The sequence below is a fragment of the Macaca nemestrina genome, chromosome 7, assembly GCF_043159975.1.
Source record: "Macaca nemestrina isolate mMacNem1 chromosome 7, mMacNem.hap1, whole genome shotgun sequence".
NCBI lineage: Eukaryota > Metazoa > Chordata > Mammalia > Primates > Cercopithecidae > Macaca > Macaca nemestrina.
In genome coordinates this window covers 74,354,756-74,371,822 of record NC_092131.1, presented here as the reverse complement: position 1 = coordinate 74,371,822, position 17,067 = coordinate 74,354,756, and the positions used below count along the sequence as shown (strand labels likewise).

General features: G+C 41.1%; 1 long non-coding RNA gene across 1 annotated transcript in view; it reads right to left on the bottom strand.

Annotated features, from left to right (window-relative positions):
- LOC139364052 (uncharacterized) overlaps positions 1-15,548 on the bottom strand; it is a 108,599-nt gene extending 93,051 nt beyond the window's left edge. The window contains exons 1-2 of the long non-coding RNA XR_011625266.1: positions 15,526-15,548; positions 3,518-3,575 (exon numbers count right to left, since the gene is read on the bottom strand). This is a non-coding gene — a long non-coding RNA (uncharacterized lncRNA). The remainder of the gene's footprint in view (positions 1-3,517; positions 3,576-15,525) is intronic.
- Between the last annotated feature and the right edge of the window lie 1,519 nt (positions 15,549-17,067).

The window sequence follows — 17,067 nt, the reverse complement described above, 5'->3', positions numbered from 1 at the left end:
ACAAAATGTGTCACCAGGAAACTGTACTAAAGAAACACTGAAACATTCTTCAAAAAGACAAATGACCCCAGATGGAAACTAAGAACTACAGTTTGTAATTAAAAACAAAGCAAAGAGCAAATATGTTAATACATTTAAATAAATCTTGATTCCATGAAGCAGTAATAATAATATCTTGTGGGGCTAAGAACAGAGAGAAAACTAAAGCACACCATATACCATATATAAAGTACAGCATATACCACAAGTTAGGACGAGGATAAATGGAGTTAAGGTGGTCCAAGTTTCTAGCACTGTCAGGAAAATGAAATGTCAGTAAGAATCCATAGAGTATGCCTCACTTCATGGAACAATTCTATTGCTTGGAAAAGGTGCCAATATAGCAAAATTTGTTTTTGTTATTAAATGCTATTATAATATCATAGCTATGAGCTCTTACGAAGTCTTAACCACAAATCTCAAAAAAAAAAAAAATCACATCTAGCGATACAAAGAACGTATTTAGATTACATGTAGGAAAAAAAAGCTTTTTAAAGAATATCCCAAATGAATCCTCACAAAAGAATACTACATATTAGACTGTGAGTCAAGAAAGAGAGACAATAATAACAGCTCTCTAACTTTGTGACCTGTCTTTTGTCCCTTATCCTCTCTGGGGTCCACCTGACTTAACTGCAGAGTGAGGTAAGTTTGCAGATGACCTTCAAAAGGAGAGGTTCTCCTATCTGACCTCAACCTAGCAGCCAGCTAGAGTCACCGATACGCCCCATTCTTCATGGCTGGCCCACAGAGCATGCTGTATTCTTGCCACTATTGGGTCACTCTATGACTGTGAATGACAGAGCCTCCTGCTCACTAAGAGCCTGTAGAGTGTATACAAATCTGTTGTGCTTGTTATTGTAACAATGTATTTTATTTAATATTACATAAATACCCAACTATGACAGCAAAAGAAGACTGTTGTTTCTTTGAGAACAAGGGTGAGTGTTTTGTAAAGATGATTACACAGAGGAGACTTGCTTTAAAAATTTGATGTTGATGACTATAAAACATTGAAGGGAAAATATCTCTCAGATTATGTCAGAGATCTTTAGATTTGTACTTCTCTTTAAATAAACTAAAGTTTGGACAACGAAGACAATATTTGGGGGTGTCATTTATGCAAGAAAGATGATGCAGGACTATAATGAGTAGATTTGCACTTTAAAAAGCCTAGAATCTATATCAAGTCTATGTAAATTAGTACATTTAGGTGTCTTAATTTAATACAAAATGTTCTAGGTGCATATGCATTGGGTTTTTACGGCTAGTTTTTAAACACATTCTGTGCTTTATCCAACTTTTTAATTAAACTGTCTTGATCTTGTTAGATAACAAGGTTTCTTCTGTAATTTCATAATTAGGATTCCATTATAAGAATTGAACACAGTGATTCCAAGCCAGGCACAGTGGCTCATGCCTGTAATCCCAGCATTTTGGGAGGCTGAGGCAGGTGGATTGCCTGAGGTCAGGAGTTTGAGACCAGCCTGGCCAACATGGTGAAACCCTGTCTCTACTAAAAATACAAAAATTAGCCAGGCATGGCGGCGCACACCTATAGTCCTACCTGCTCAGGAGGCTGAGGAAGGAGGATCGCTTGAACCCAGGAAGAGGAGGTTGTAGTGAACCGAGATTGTGCCACTGCACTCCAGCCTGAGCAACAGAGCAAGACTGTCTCAAAAAAAAAAAAAAAAAAAAAAAAAAAGAATTGAACACAGTGGTCTTAATAGGCACCCAGCTTCTATAAAATCTCCTTGGCATTCTGAAATGGTTCAAAGGTTGATTCTTCAACCTCTGCTTCTGTGCTTTTTAATCACACTATCAGGCTTTTCAAAAGAACAGGTCGATCTGAGACAAGTAAGACCACAACAAGGACAAGCACCTGAAATGACTGGGCCAATGAATAGGAAAGCACTTTAACCTTTGGGTCCTCTCCAAAAATTCCAGGTCCCATGCTTGTCCCATTATTTCACAGTCACCTTTCGCTCCTACTAATGGCCTCAGTACCTTTAGATTGGATAGGAAACTTAGTAGAAACAGCATTACCTGTCAAATGACAAGACATAGATCCTCAAAATTAAAAGTGATCTTTGAGGCCATTGCAAGAAACTGCCTCAGTTTCCCCATGCTACTCTTCCTGTCCCAAAACACTGAAGTAGAGACAAATGAGATCCACAAAAAGTTTTTCATAAATTTTCTTGAGGTATTTTAAATGTTATCTGGTACCAACACATTTTAACACAGATGAATTAACCAAATACATAGCTGTGTTTGATGTAGAAATAAATAAGGGATGCAAGATGTAAATAGAATCAGAGTTTTCTAGCAGAAGGCGGGCTCACTCTTGTCAATGTCCTGGGGCAATCAGACACAAATACTGACTCACACTAACTAAAATGTACAGAAGGCCTGAGGAAGGCATCAGGGTGGCAATCTATTAATTTAAAGTGAGAAATAGAATTGTCACACAGACTGGAATTATTCAGGTTGGCATCATAATCTCTTTTTCTCCCTGTAGTCAGGGAAAACCAAATTGTAATCAGAAGCCACTCATTACCATGAGAAATCACTGTGAAAGACTCAGAAATATTTAAAATCTGTGTATTTTCTGCGTTCTCTCTCTCCATGAGCAGAACTTCACTGGAACCAGAAAACTGCTGCGAGGACACAGAATCAGGAAAGGGGGAGTCAGATGAAGCTCCTGTTTTCACATCAGGTGCACAATAAGAACACTTTTGCCTTTGGGACTGGAATTTCTGGAAATGTGATGGTGAATTGTCCCACTCCAAGGGACAGAGCTGGTATGGGATTTTTCAAAACAGGAATCTCTGGTGATTCTCGTTTTTTCTATGCTTCCCACAGCTCACTAAGCCCTCTGCTTTGGATGTATCATTTATTTAAATATGTTAATACAATTATACATGCATTGAAAATTACAGTCTCACAAGGCTGGACACCAATCTGTCTCTTCTAGGGAACTCTACACATCCCTGTTCCAGCTGCACTGCTTTACAGTTTAACTCTACTTTCCTCACTTCTCAGTTCTTGGAGAGGTACTAGAACGCCCAAGAACCAACCATACTTGACACTGACTTGTGGAAGAGACAAGCCTGTTTGAAATACAGGTTCAAAAATGATTCCCAGCTAGACTTTGATGATCTTAAATCTGTACTAATTGTGTCAGTTTATTCTCAAAAACCAAATCTGTATGTTTAAAAAAAAATCCTGAAGTTTATCAAACAAAACATGGTTTTCCCATTTATCAGAATTTGATGTTTTGCCAAACCATTTTATTTCCAAACATTTTAAGTATGCACTGTAGAATACATTTTTTAATAACTTACACTTTAGGTCTACAGATTCATGTACAACCTCATTGTACCCCAACTGTCTTATTATCCTCTCCTCATTTTCAAGCTTCTTAAAATAAAATTCAAACCAAAGTAATACTGAACCACATAGAATTCTGAAAAATTACCTGAAGTCATGTTAGAATGGCATATTGAAGATCCTGATGGCATCCTTGCCCCTGATACCTAACAGAATGAGAAAAAAAAATAAAAGAGTAGGCCAAAAACTTTTCATGACAGCAACCAAACCCAGAAAGGGTCATAATCTAACTTAATAAGCTTGAGAAACAGGACATTTTGAATCAAAGAAAAGAGGCTCTGCACAAATTGATTTCTGAATAATCCCTTATTCTTTCCCCTCCAATATTTCAAGCCATTGATTTTAATAAAATATTGGAAATCCTCACTGATATCCCCAGATCTGAAGAGAAGAAAACCGAATGGTTAACATTAACTCTGTTCTCAGAGGAAAGAGGGTTAATGTTAACCAGAAACTCATTGCTGGGAGAAATGTATGAAACAGAATAAATGAATGACAGAGCAGACTTGAGCCAAAGAGGGTGCTCCAGGGCAGCATACTGGAAAGATGGTGTGGTGGTTAATGTTTGGTGTTAACTTGATTGAAGGGTGACTAGATCGCTGGGAAAGTATTGTTTCTGGGTGTGTCTGTGAGGGTGTTGTCAGAGGAGACTGACATTTGAGTCAACGGACTGCGAGAGGAAGACCCGCCCTTAATGTGGGTACACACCATCCAATTGGCTGCTGGCATGACTAAAACAAAGCAGGCAGAAGAAGGTGAGATAAGTCAGCTTGCTGAGTCTTCTGGCTTTCATCTTCCTCCTGTGCTGGATGTGTCTGTCTGTTCTTCCTGTCCTTGGACATCAGACTTCAGGTTCTTCGGATTTGGACTCCTGGACTTACAAGTCTGAGATCAAACTGCAAGGTGGCAGCGAGGCTGGGGGAGGGGCATCCACCATTGCTGAGGCTTGAGTAGGTAAACAAAGCAACTGGGAAGCTCCAACTGGGTGGAGCCCACCGCAGCTCAAGGAGGCCTGCCTGCCTCTGTAGACTCCACCTCTGGGGGCAGGGCATAGCTGAACAAAAGGCAGCAGCAACTTCTGCAGACTTAAACATCACTGTCTGACAGCTTTGAAGAGAGTAGTGGTTCTCCCAGCACAGAGTTTGAGATCTGAGAGCGGACAGGCTGCTTCCTCAAGTGGGTCCCTGACCCCTGAGTAGCCTAACTGGGAGACACCTCCCAGAAGGGGCCAACTGACACCTCATACAGCCAGGTGCCCCTCTGAGATGAAGCTTCCAGAGGAAGGATCAGGCAGCAACACATGCTGTTCTGCAATATTTGCTGTTCTGCAGCCTCTGCTGGTGATACCCAGGCAAACAGGGTCTGGAGTGGACCTCCAGCAAACTCCAACAGACCTGCAGCTGAGAGGGTCCTCACTGTTAGAAGGAAAACTAACAAACAGAAAGAACATCCACACCAAAACCCCATCTGTACATCACCAACATCAAAGACCAAAGGTAGATAAAACCACAAAGATGTGGAGAAACCAGAGCAGAAAAGCTGAAAATTCTAAAAATCAGAGCACCTCTTCTCCTCCAAAGGAACACAGCTCCTCACCAGCAATGGAACAAAGCTGGACAGAGAATGACTTTGACAAGCTGACAGAAGTAGACTTCAGACAATCAGTAATAACAAACTTCTCCGAGCTAAAGGAGGATGTTCGAACCCATCGCAAAGAAGCTAAAAACCTTGAAAAAAGATTAGATGAATGGCTGACTAGAATAAACAGCGTAAAGAAGACCTTAGATGACCTGATGGAGCTGAAAACCATGGCACGAGAACTACGTGACAAATACACAAGCTTCAGTAGTGGATTCAATCAAGTGGAAGAAAGGGTATCAGTGACTGAAGATCAAATGAATGAAATGAAGTGAGAAGAGAAGTTTAGAGGAAAAATAGTAAAAATAAATGAACAAAGCCTCCAAGAAATATGGGACTGTGTGAAAAGACCAAATCTATGTCTGATTGGTGTACCTGAAAGTGATGGGGAGAATGGAACCAAGTTGGAAAACACTCTTCAGGATATTATCCAGGAAAACTTCCCCAACCTAGTAAGACAGGCCAACATTCAAATTCAGGAAATACAGAGAATGCACAAAGATACTCCTCAAGAAGAGCAACCCCAAGACACATAACTGACAGATTAACCAAGGTTGAAATGAAGGAAAAAATGTTAAGGGCAGCCAGAGAGAAAGGTTGGGTTACCCACAAAGGGAAGCCCATCAGACTAACAGCAGATCTCTCAGCAGAAACTCTACAAGCCAGAAGAGAGTGGGGGCCAATATTCAACTTTCTTAAAGAAAAGAATTTTCAACCCAGAATTTCATATCCTGCCAAACTAAGCTTCATAAGTGAAGGAGAGATAAAATCCTTTACAGACAAGCAAATGCTGAGAGATTTCGTCACCACCAGGCCTGCCTTGCAAGAGCTCCTGAAGGAAGCACTAAACATGGAAAGGAACAACCAGTACCAGCCACTGCAAAAACATGCCAGATTGTAAAGACCATTAACGCTGGAAAGAAACTGCATCAACTAACAAGCAAAATAACCAGCTAACATCATAATGACAGGATCAAATTCACACATAACAATATTAACCTTAAATGTAAATGGGCTAAATGCTCCAATTAAAAGACACAGACTGGCAAATTGGATAAAAAGTCAAGACTCATCTGTGTGCTATAATATTCAGGAGACCCATCTCACACGCAGAGACACACATAGGCTCAAAATAAAGGGATGAAGGAAGATCTACCAAGCAAATGGATAGCAAAGAAAAAGCAGGGGTTGCAATCCTAGTCTCTGATAAAACAGACTTTAAACCAACAAAGATCAAGAGAGACAAAGAAGGCCATTACATAACACTAAAGGGATCAATTCAACAAGAAAAGCTAACTATCCTAAATATTTATGCACCCAATGCAGGAGCACTCAGATTCATAAAGCAAGTCCTTATAGACCTACAAAGAGACTTAGGCTCCCACACAATAATAATGGGAGACTTTAACACCCCACTGTCAACACTAGACAGATCAATGAGACAGAAAGTTAACAAGGATATCCAGAACTCGAACTCAGCTCTGCATCAAGCAGACCTAATAGACATCCACAGAACTCTCCACCCCAAGTCAACAGAATATACACTCTTCTCAGCACCATATCACACTTATTCCAAAACTGACTACATAGTTGGAAGTAAAGCACACCTTAGCAAATGTAAAAGAACAGAAATTATAACAAACTGTCTCTCAGACCACAGTGCAATCAAATTAGAACTCAAGATTAAGAAACTCACTCAAAACCACTCAACTACATGGAAACTGAACAACCTGTTCCTCAATGACTACTGGGTACATAACAAAATGAAGGAAGAAATAAAGGTGTTCTTTGAAACCAATGAGAACAAATTCACAACATACCAGAATCTCTGGGACACGCTTAAAGCAGTGTGTAGAGGGAAATTTATAGCACTAAATGCCCACAAGAGAAAGCAGGAAAGATCTAAAATTGACACCCTAACATCACAATTAAAAGAACTAGAGAGGCCGGGTGCAGTGGCTCATGCCTGTAATCCTTTGGGATTACACTTTGGGAGCACTTTGGGAGGCCGAGGCGGGCAGATCACAAGCTCAGGAGATTGAGACTGTCCTGGCTAATACGGTGAAACCCCGTCTCTACTAAAAATACAAAAAATTAGCCAGGCGTGGTGGTGGGCACCTGTAGTCCCAGCTACTTGGGAGGCTGAGGCAGGAGAATGGGGTGAACCTGGGAGGCGGAGCTTGCAGTGAGCTGAGCTCACGCCACTGCACTCCAGCCTGGGCCACAGAGCAAGACTCCATCTCAAAAAAAAAAAAAAAAAAAAAAAAAGAGAGAACTAGAGAAGCAAGAGCAAACACATTCAAAAGCTAGCAGAAGGCAAGAAATAACTAAGATCAGAGCAGAACTGAAGGAGATAGAGACACAAAAAACCCTTCAAAAAAAATCAATGAATACAGCAGCTGTTTTTTTTTTAAAAGATCAACAAAATTGATAGACCACTAGCCAGACTAATAAAGAAGAAAAGAGAGAAGACAGATACAATAAAAAATGAGAAAGGGGCTATCACCACCCATCCCACAGAAATACAAACTACCATCAGAGAATACTATAAACACCTCTACGCAAATCAACTAGAAAATATAGAAGAAATTGATAAATTCCTGGACATGTACACTCTCCCAAGACTAAACCAGGAAGAAGTTGAATCTCTGAATAGACCAATAACAGGTTCTGAAATTGAGGCAATAATTAATAGCCTACCAACTAAAAAAAGTCCAGGACCAGATGGATTCATAGCCAAATTCTACCAGAGGTACAAAGAGGAGCTGGTACCATTCCTTCTGAAACTATTCCAATCAATAGAAAAAGAGGGAATCCTACCTAACTCATTTTATGAGGCCAGCATCATCCTGATACTAAAACCTGGCAGAGACACGACAAAAACAGAGAATTTTAGACCAATATCCCTGATGAACATCGATGCAAAAATCCTCAATAAAATACTGGCAAACCGAATCCAGCAGCACACCAAAAAGCTTATCTACCATGATCAAGTTGGCTTCATCACTGGGATGCAAGGCTGGTTCAACATATGCAAATCAATAAATGTAATCCATCATATAAACAGAACCAAAGACAAAAACCACAGGATTATCTCAATAGATGCAGAAAAGGCCTTTGACAAAATTCAACAGCCCTTCATGCTAAAAACTCTCAATAGGCCGGGCGCGGTGGCTCAAGCCTGTAATCCCAGCACTTTGGGAGGCCGAGGCGGGCGGATCACAAGGTCAGGAGATCGAGACCACAGTGAAACCCCCTCTCTACTAAAAATACAAAAAATTAGCTGGGCGCGGTGGCGGGCGCCTGTAGTCCCAGCTACTCAGGAGGCTGAGGCAGGAGAATGGCGGGAACCCGGGAGGCGGAGCTTGCAGTGAGCCGAGATTGCGCCACTGCACTTCAGCCTGGGCAACAGCGTGAGACTCCGTCTCAAAAAAAAAAAAAAAAAAAAAAAAAACTCTCAATAAACTAAGTATTGATGGGATGTATCTCAAAATAATAAGAGCTATTTATGACAAACCCACAGCCAATATCATACTGAATGGGCAAAACCTGGAAGCATTCCCTTTGAAAACTGGCACAAGACAGGGATGCCCTCGCTCACCACTCCTATTCAACATAGTCTTGGAAGTTCTGGCCAGGGCAATCAGGCAGGAGAAAGAAATAAAGGATATTCAGTTAGGAAAAGAGGAAGTCAAATTGTCCCTGTTTGCAGATGACATGATTGTATATTTAGAAAACCCCATCATCTCAGCCCAAAATCTCCTTAAGCTGATAAGCAACTTCAGCAAAGTCTCAGGATACAAAATTAGTGTGCACAAATCACAAGCATTCCTATACACCAACAACAGACAAACAGAGAGCCAAATCGTGAGTGACTCCCATTCACAATTGCTTCAAAGAGAATAAAATACCTAGGAATCCAACTTACAAGGGATGTGAAGGACCTCTTCAAGGAGAACTACAAACCACTGCTCAACGAAATAAAAGAGGACACAAACAAATGGAAGAACATACCATGCTTATGGATAGGAAGACTCAATATCGTGAAAATGGCCCAAGGTAATTTATAGATTCAATGCCATCCCCAGCAAGCTACCAATGACTTTCTTCACAGAATTGGAAAAAACTACTTTAAAGTTCATATGGAACCCAAAAAGAGCCCGCATTGCCAAGACAATCCTAAGCAAAAAAAACAAAGCTGGAGGCATCACACTACCTGACTTCAAACTATACTATAAGGCTACAGTAACCAAAACAGCATGAAACTGGTACCAAAACAGAGATATAGACCCATGGAACAGAACAGAGCCCTCAGAAGTAATACCACACATCTACAACCACCTGATCTTTGACAAACCTGACAAAAACAAGAAATGGGGAAAGTATTCCCTATTTAATAAATGGTGCTGGGAAAACTAGCTAGTCATATGTAGAAAGCTCAAATTGGATCCCTTCCTTACACCTTATACAAAAATTAATTCAAGACAGATTAAAGTCTTAAATATTAGACCTAAAACCATAAAACCCTAGAAGAAAACCTAGGCAATACCATTCAGGACCATAGGCATGGGCAAGGACTTCATGTCTAAAACACCAAAAGCAATGGCAACAAAAACCAAAATTGACAAATGGGATCTAATTAAACTGAAGAGCTTCTGCACAGCAAAAGAAACTACCATCAGAGTGAACAGGCAACCTACAGAATGGGAGAAAATTTTTGCAATCTACTCATCTGACAAAGGGTTAATATCCAGAATCTACAAAGAACTTAAACAAATTTACAAGAAAAAAATCAAACAACCCCATCAAAAATTGGGCAAAGGATATGAACAGACACTTCTCAAAAGAGGACATTTATGCAGCCAACAGACAAATGAAAAAATGCTCATCATCACTGGCCATCAGAGAAATGCAAATCAAAACCACAGTGAGATACCATCTCACACCAGTTAGAATGGTGATCATTAAAAAGTCAGGAAACAACAGATGCTGGAGAGGATGTGGAGAAATAGGAACACTTTTACACTGTTGGTGGGACTGTAAACTAGTTCAACCATTGTGGAAGACAGTGTGGCAATTTCTCAAGGATCTAGAACCAGAAATACCATTTGACCCAGCCATCCCATTACTGGGTATACACCCAAAGGATTATAAATCATGCTGCTATAAAGACGCATGCACATGTATGTTTATTGCAGCACTATTCACAACAGCAAAGACTTGCAACCAACCCAAATGGCCATCAATGATAGACTAGATTAAGAAAATGTGGCACATATATACCATGGAATACTATGCAGTCATTAAAAAGGAAGAGTTCATGTCCTTTGTAGGGACATGGATGAAGCTGGAAACCATCATTCTGAGCAAACTATCCCAAGGACAGAAAACCAAACACTGCATGTTCTCAGTCATAGGTGGGAATTGAACAATGAGAACACTTGGACACAGACTGGGGAACATCACACACCAGAGCCTGGCAGGTGGGGGGTGGGGGGAGGGATAGCACTAGGAGATATACCTAATGTAAATGATGAGTTAATGGGTGCAGCACACTAACATGGCACATGTATACATATGTAACAAACCTGCACGTTGTGCACATGTACACTAGAACCTGAAGTAGCATAAAAAATATATAAAGAAAGAAAGAAAAGAAAAAAAGAGAGAAGGGCAAACTGAATAAAATCAGGAATAACAAAGAATATATCATAATCAAGACTATAGAAGTTCAAAGGCTCATTAGAGGCTACTATGAGCAACCCTATGCCAATATATTGGAAAACCTAGAAAAAGTGGATGAATTTCTAGAAGCACACAAACTACCAAAATTGAACCACAAAGAAACTCGAAACCTGAACAGACCAATAATAAGTAATGAGATAAAAGCCACAACATAAAGTCTCCCAGCAATGAGAAGCCCAGGACCTGAAGGCTTCACTGCTGAATTCTACTGAACATTTAAAGAAGAACTAATACCAATCCTACTCAAACTATTCTGAAAAATAGAGGAGGAGAGGATACTTCCAAATCATTCTACAAGGCCAGTATTACCCTGATACCAAAACTAGACAAAGACATACCCAAGAAGGGAAACTATAGGCCAATATATATACTACATCAATATATATACTACATAGCCACAAAAATAAATATATATACTACATACCCATAAAAATAAAAAAATAGTGGGGCATGGTGGCTCACACCTGTAATTCCAGCACTTTGGGAGGCCAAGGTGGGTGGATCACTTGAGCCCAGGATTCGAGACCAGCCTGAGCAACACAGCAAAACCCCATATCTACAAACAAAACCAACCATCTCAGTCAAGCGTGGTGGCAAACAACTACAGTTCCAGCTACTAGGGAGGCTGTGATGGGAGGATCACTTGAGCCTGAGACGTCGAAGCTGCAGTGAGCTGTGATCACGCCACTGCACTCCAGCCTGGGTGACTAGGTGAGACCCTATCTCAAAAATAAAAATAAACAAAATAAAATGCACAGCAACTTTTAAAAAATGAACACCAAATTACAAATATAAAATTAAAAAAAAAGAAAAGACTGTGGTGGAAACCAGGAAACGTGACTCCCCATTAGACCACAGCATTATTAGCTTCTCCTCCCAAAGTCTACTTTGACAGACCACTGTGACCTCCAACTTATTTGCCAACCCAAAGCTACACTCAAATCAGATGCCCCCCACAAAACTGCTAGAGATGGCCAGAAGCATTTTGAAAACACACCTTAATGAAAAACTGCTTTTCTGTCAGATCCGTCACATTTGAATGGAAAAACAAAATACTTTGTCACTTCTAATAAGTACAGAGAGCCTGACAAGGTAATGACTTTTTTCTCCCCCGGTACTAATCTCAAATATAATAATAATATCTAAATAAGATTTTTATCTTTAGACATTATGTTATTGAGTAAAAACTGAATTCTTGGCCTTGCACTTTTAGTTTGTATCTCTCAGCCACTGACTTAGAAATAAAGATGAGTGGGATATGCTGAATGAACCGGACTCCTGCATGCAATGGTTTATGACAGATGACGATATATGATGAGAATACAAAACCCTGATGATAATAGGTTTATTTATTGATTGCAAATAAAATTCATGAAGTGTGAAGCGGAAAACGGCACTGAAGGGAATTGGGCAGGGAGGCCATCAGCAAGAGCGTGTACAACACAGAAACGGAGCTAAGGGCTGCTTGATGGAGACCGGGTAGACGTGGAGACGGGGCCTCGACTGGAATTAGGATGCTGCTTCTCACATAGTGATGTCCTTGGACAAAAAGCACGGTCCACTTTCTGCCTCCACCTCTTCAGGGGCACACCAGGCCTGTGCCATGGCTGGGAGGTGGAAGTGGAAAGACACAGCAATTCAGAAAGCTGGTGCTGCAGAACCAGCTCTGCCACTAACAAGTTATGTGGCCTTGGGCAGGAGTTTGAATCTCTACTGCCCTTCATTTGTTCCATAAAATAAAAGGTTTTATTCATTCAGCAAACACCGCATTAGGCGTACTGTGCTGATCGTGCCAAGGTGAGTAAAGTGAGAGTGCCCCATTTCCTGGCAAGAGCTGGACTGTAAGCAACTACAGTACAGCCCTGGGCTGCAATGACACAAGCAGCCAGCTTGGCGCCAGGACTCGGCACTCCCAATGTCATTTATGAGTCTCACTTCTACAGTTTTAACTACAAAATCACGTTTTCCAGGCACTTGAAGATGCTCACAACAAAAATGAGCTAAAACACAGCCAAATGTGAGAGGCTTTTCAACTCCCAGGCAGAGCCTAGGAAGACCACGGGGGAAAGGACTGTAGGCCTGAGAAGTCATTTGCATATTGCTGGATGATTTACATGCTGGAGTGAGCCAGACTTCCCAGGAATGCCTTCCTGTGGGTTCTCCCTCACCAACACCACTGCAGGGACACCTCCTAAGCCTAAAAGAGGGTTTTTGCCCAATGTACACAGGAATTTGCATAACATAATTCCACAAAACAAGACCAGAAGCATCTATTTTATGTATCTTCCAACAGGCCCCCAGAAGTAAGCTTACAGGAAGCCCTTAATACAGCTTCCAAAAACGTGGTTTCCGAAGAGTCATGGCAGGTAGTGATTGAAGAAGGGAATAATTGTGGCTCCAATTTAGCTTAGTGACAATAAAGTCTTGAAGTAGATGTCATCTTGAAAATCATTGAGTTTTCATTTGAAAAACATAGAATCTGTATTCGTTTTGACTGCTGCCTAACAAATTACCACAAACAGCAACTTAAAATAATACAGATCTCACAGCTTCCATGTGTCAGGAGACCAAGTGCAGGTTAGCTGGGTCCTCTGTCCAGGCTCTTACCAGGTTGAAATTGCTGTGTCAGCCAGGGCTGTGATTTTTTTTTTTTTTTTTTTTTTTTTTGAGATGGCGTCTCACTCTGTCACCCAGGCTGGAGTACAGTGGCATAATCTCGGCTCACTGAAATCTCCGCCTCCCGAGTTCAATCAATTCTCCTCCTCAGCCTCCCAAGTAGCCATGATTACAGGCACACGCCACCATGCCCGGCTAATTTTTATAGCTTTAGTAGAGAGAGGGTTGGGCCATGTTGACCAGGGTGGTCTCAAACTCCTGACCTCACAGGTGATCTGCCTGCCTTAGCCTCCTAAAGTGCTAGGATTATAGGTGTGAGCCACCATGCCCGGCCCAGGGCTGCAATCTCGTTTGAGGTGTGGGGTCTTCTGCCAAGCTCACTGGTTATCAGCAGAATTGAGTTCCATGTGGTTATAGGACTGAGGATCTCAACTCCTAGAGGCCACAATTTTTTGCCGCGTGGTGCTGTTCATAATATGGAAGTTTGTTTTTTCAAAGCCAGCAGAAGAATCTGACTTCTTTTGTCTTTGACTGCTAGACTCGCTTTTTTAAAAATTCACCTGATTAGGTCAGGCTCACCTGGGATAACTCCTTTTGATTAATGTCAACTGATTAATAATCTAAACTGTGCAAAATTACAGACCTTTGCCGTACAACAGTCATGAGAGTAATAGCCCATCACCTTTGCCATATTCCATTGGTTAGAAGCAAATTACAGGTGTGGCCACACTTAAGAGCAAAGGCTAACACATGGATATGGTTATTGGGATTGGAATTCTGCCTATCACAGGATCTCTCTCCATATTCTTTTGTATGATTTGTTTTACTTATGTTAGTTTCATTGTACAGAATTCTCTGCTCTCGTGGAGGGAAGTCTTCCAGAAACAAGCCCTCTTCCCCGATTGGTATTGTATCCAGATTTGGTCATTATTGCTCTGAAGCTTAGAAACAGGGTTCATGGGAAGATTTTTACCTCCCTACCCTGGCAGCTTCTTATGCCTTCTACTGCTTTCTCTCAGGGAAAAGAGTAAGCAGGTATAATATAGAGATCTCACAAACAACTCAAAATCGCCACGGATTCTGTGAAATTATCCCCGGAGAAGGTGAGTCATACAAGAAGGTGTTTTATTGAAAGCATCCCAAGCAGGAGTCGCTTTTGCCCTAAGGGAGCTCATAGAGGAGGTTCCGCCCCCAAGGCGCTGTAAGCACTTGTGGTGCCGACTGTCCAATTGATACCTCTTCTTGTTTCAGAGAAAAACCAGCTGCTTAGCTCCTCCCCTCTGTGGCTTTACCAAGTGCCTGCAGACCAAATCAGCAAGCTTCTTGACCTTACCCCACACTCCAGCAAGGAAGGGCTTAACTTCTCAACACCACCTTTTCAATAAGAAAAAGCTTTGAGGTTAAGGTAAGCAGCAGGGTTCTTGTAAAAGATGATTTTGTCTCCACACTCACTCCTGGCCCTTTTCCACACACCTGCCCCTTCCCCGCCCCTCGTTCTGGTACTTCCGGCTCTTTTGCTGCCTGCCTCCTGCTTTGCTGGATGGTGTTCATTTTCACCCATTCCCTGGGCCGTCTGCCATCCCTCCCTGGGCCTGCCTCCAACACTCTCCTTAGTCCATGATATAGAGGTTTTCTGAAAGGAGAAGCCCTTTGCACTAAGACATAAACGGTGCCAAATTACCCCCACAAGATTGAAAGAGAACACTTTCAAAGAGAAGGAAAAAGAAGGGGAAAGGAACACAGCAGGGCCACCGAAAGATACAAACCAGTTGAATGTCTATAAGAGAAAACCAAATCTCCAAACCAGCTGAATTTCTATAATAGAAAACCGAATCTCCACACCAAGATTGAATCCGACTTTGGGTGGGGAGGAATCTAGACCTAACACAGGCAACTAAGAGTAGGTACTGATTGTGATATAAAGACCACATTGCTGAAGCAGCAACTCCAGGGACACCCGAGCTATAGAGCTGGCATAGCAGCAACGTCTTTCCAGACTATCATTGAAAAAAGCAGTTGTCCTTGAGGATAGCGCAGTTTTTATGAATGTGGATCAGATGGGCCCGGGTTTGAATTCCAGTGCTGTTACTTACTGACCACATAATCTCTGTCAAGTCGCTTATGTGCTATATGCCTCAGCTTCTCTGTTGTAAGATGGGGAGATAGGAAGCGTTGCACTGTGTCACAGTTACTATTGTGAGGTTCATATTGGATATATGGCCTGTGATGTAATCGGCACAACACATGGCATGTAATAAATGCTCAGTAAGTATTGTTGTTGCTGTTCAACTGTTGGTCTGGGAGCAAGTAGCCCCAGGCATAATATTCCCCAACTTTGCCCTCCTGCCTCACTTACATGTAACCAGACTGGGTTCTTTGATTTTAATTTGTGAGAGAGAAGAGAATTTTTTTCCCCAAAGTTTCTTAAACATTAAAATACTCACTTGAGGAGGAATGGGCTGATTTGCTCAAAAAGTACAAAGTTTCAGGTAGACAGGACAAATTACTATTGTACAGTCACCATGCTGTACAATAATCTTCAATTATTTATTCAGATTATTTATATATTAAGTATATTATACACTTGAAAATTGCTAACAGTAAATCTTAAATGTTCTCACCCCAAAAAATACTACATGAGATGGATATGTTAATTAGCTTGATTGTGGTAATATTTCACAATGTATACATATATTTAAACCTTATGTTGTATACTACAAATATATACAATTGGTCAATTATACCTCAATAAAACTGAAAAAATAGCCACTTGAGGCAAGAGCTAGGGAAATGTATCTGCCCCCAGATTCGGGTCTCATAAGTAGTTTTTGGGGGGATCAAAGTCCATAGAAGCATGCTGGTAACTCGAGCTAGAGTAAAGCCTGGACCTTCTTCTGCATTTGTGTAACTGATGCCTGAAAAAGGTCAGAACAAACAATGAGAAACGTTATAGGAACCACCTTCCTGAAACTGCAGCGAGCCAGATCAAGTAATGAGCTCATTTGGAAACCCTGGAGACCAGGCTCAAGAAGAAGGGCATACAGAGATTAAAGGGGCCATTTTTAAGTAAAAAATAAATAACATTTTTAAGAAAAATCTTTATTTGGAAAGGCTTCAAGCCTACAGTCAGTAAGATGCTAATTGTTTCTTCTGTAATAATTCCCTTAACACTAAACTATGGTCAAGACCTTTAAAGAAAGCTTCTGCATTAAGTCAGACACCATTTCATAAACACATGTACTAGCTCTTTCACAAAGAATCTGGCAGGAAGTCATGAGCTCTGTTTCCCAGCTACGGTCAAAAGTCACCAGATATGAAGCAGATTATAGAGAACAAAGGTAAGTCCCAAATTAAATTCCATCCATAGCTTGACTCCTATAGGTGAAACCTCTAGAGCAGGTCTTCAAATTTACTGTGCCTAGGAAATGACTTGAGATGCTTGAATTTGGGAGCCATATGTTCAGGGGTTTCTTTCTTTTCTTTGCTTTTCTCTTTATTTTTTTGAGTTGGGGTCTCACTTTGTCACTTTGTCACTCAGGCTGAAGTGAAGTGGTACAGTCATGGCTCACTGCAGCCTCAATCTTCCAGGCTAAGGTGAACGTCCCACCTCAGTCACACAAGTAGCTGGAACCACAGACA